Source organism: Marmota marmota, unplaced genomic scaffold (assembly GCF_001458135.2).
Source record: "Marmota marmota marmota unplaced genomic scaffold, marMar, whole genome shotgun sequence".
NCBI lineage: Eukaryota > Metazoa > Chordata > Mammalia > Rodentia > Sciuridae > Marmota > Marmota marmota.
Window position 1 is genome coordinate 17082790 of NW_025999998.1, and position 1971 is coordinate 17084760.

The 1971-nt window shown below is 40.9% G+C and overlaps 1 pseudogene; it reads right to left on the minus strand.

The window, feature by feature from the left end:
* Nucleotides 1-392: 392 nt before the first annotated feature.
* On the minus strand, nucleotides 393-1171 carry LOC107148210 (annotated as a pseudogene).
* Nucleotides 1172-1971: the final 800 nt, after the last annotated feature.

Genomic DNA, 1971 nt, shown 5'->3' on the forward strand with positions numbered 1-1971 from the left:
TGGAGATAGAGGCAGGAGGATCTCAAGTTCAAACTCAGCCTCAGCAATTTAACAAGGTGCTAAGCAACTCATGAGACCCTGTCTCTAAGTAAAATACAAAAATAGGGCTGGGGATGTGGCTTTGTGGTTGAGTGCTCCTGAGTTCAATCCCTGGTACCCCACCCACCACCAAAATTAATAATATACCAATATTGACTCATCAATTAAGGAATGTACAACACTAATAGGACATGTTAATATTAAAGCCAGGTGAGATAATGCACACCTATATCTCAGCTACTTAGAGGAGGCTGAGACAGGATTGCAAGATCAAGGGCAGTCTCAGCAATTTAGTGAGACCCTAAGCAACCTTGGAAGAACTTGTCTCAAATTAAAAGAGCTGGGGATGTGATTCAGTGGTTAAANCCTGAGGGTGGAAAAATACAGGCAGGTAACAGGAAGAGGGAAATCATCCTCTTGGGAGTGTCAGGGACCCAAGTCTGACCTGCATGGAACTGCAGTCGAACCCAGCCTGCTGTTTCTGCAGAAAGAAATTGGCCATGGACCACACACACCACCTGACACCAGAGGTTTGCAGCAAAAAGGCCTCCACAGAAGTAGGGATGGGACACGAATTCACAGCCTTGCTCTGATTGGCTCTGGCAGCGATCCTTGCCCAAGATGCCAATATGGACTCCTGAGCTGAATTTACCACTTCAATCATGTTAGTCTCTTCCTCTCTTTTAACCTTATTATGACTTTCCTGAAGCCCTGCTGCATTGGCCACTGCCTTCCATTTCCTGGAAACTGGCTTCAATCTGGCCTCCCGAGATGTTTCAGGAATATCATATTTTTGTCCGGGATATGCATGCTTCTGTAGCCTCAAATAAACCTCTATTTTCTGGCCATCAGTACTCAAATTAAGTTGTTGGCACCAGTTTCGCAAAGTATCCCGAGAAACCTTATTAATTGGAGGCAAAATGGTCGGCAAGGGAAGGGGTCGTATTTTACAATTAGGTTTTATTTCAGGAAAGCAGACTTCCTGTTTGATTTCTGCAGTTGAAGAAACACTTGTTTCTATTGGATATTCTTGTTCTTCTGTAACTGGGACCAGTGTTAAAATCACATTTTCCCCATCGAATTGCTCCTCAAGGAAGTTCTTCTCAGTGACCCTGTCATTTGCGCCTGACATTTCCAGGAACACCGGGAGACGGCAAAGGAAGCAGGGCTCAGGACAGCTATGCTGTGTGCTCCTTGTATCCCTTTCACTTTTATGTGCCACATTTTCAATGACTTGCCCCAGTTCAATATTACTGTTATTATTTCTAACCATTTCATACACTGAAAGGAAAAACATAAAACATTCACAAATCAGGCTCCAGGAGGGACAGGAAGCTCACTCAGCTTGAATTTTCATTGTGGCTAAATGCAGGAATAGAGCCAGGTAATAAGGAGCCACCAAATAAAACAAAGCTGAAAAATTAACTAGTATCTATCGGGCTTTCTCTGTTGATGGAGATAAAATCTTAAACATTCATTTCCTGACTCCAAAATCATAATGAAAATGTTCATGACAAGCCTATTAAAGATATTCTTTTTTAAAAGAGTTTCAATGACATAAATCCCCAGAAATGGGCTAGAACCATTTGTGGTATAAACAGTTTTAAAAGTCAAATACTGAAATAATTTTAGGGTTATGTAGATGTGTATATATTTTACATATGATGCTGTTGAAAGGATGTCACATGATAAGATAAAGGCTATACATTGGATTGCTGGAAATTGGTGCAACCACTCTGGAAAGCAGTATGGAGATTCTTTAGAAAACTTGGAATGGAACTACCATTTGATCTAGCTGTTACACTCCTTAGCATATATCCAAAGGACTTAAAATCAGCATACAATAGTGATGTATCTACATCAATGTTTATAGCAGCTTAATTCATGATAAGTAAGCTATGAAACCAACCTAGGTGCCCTTCAACAGATAAA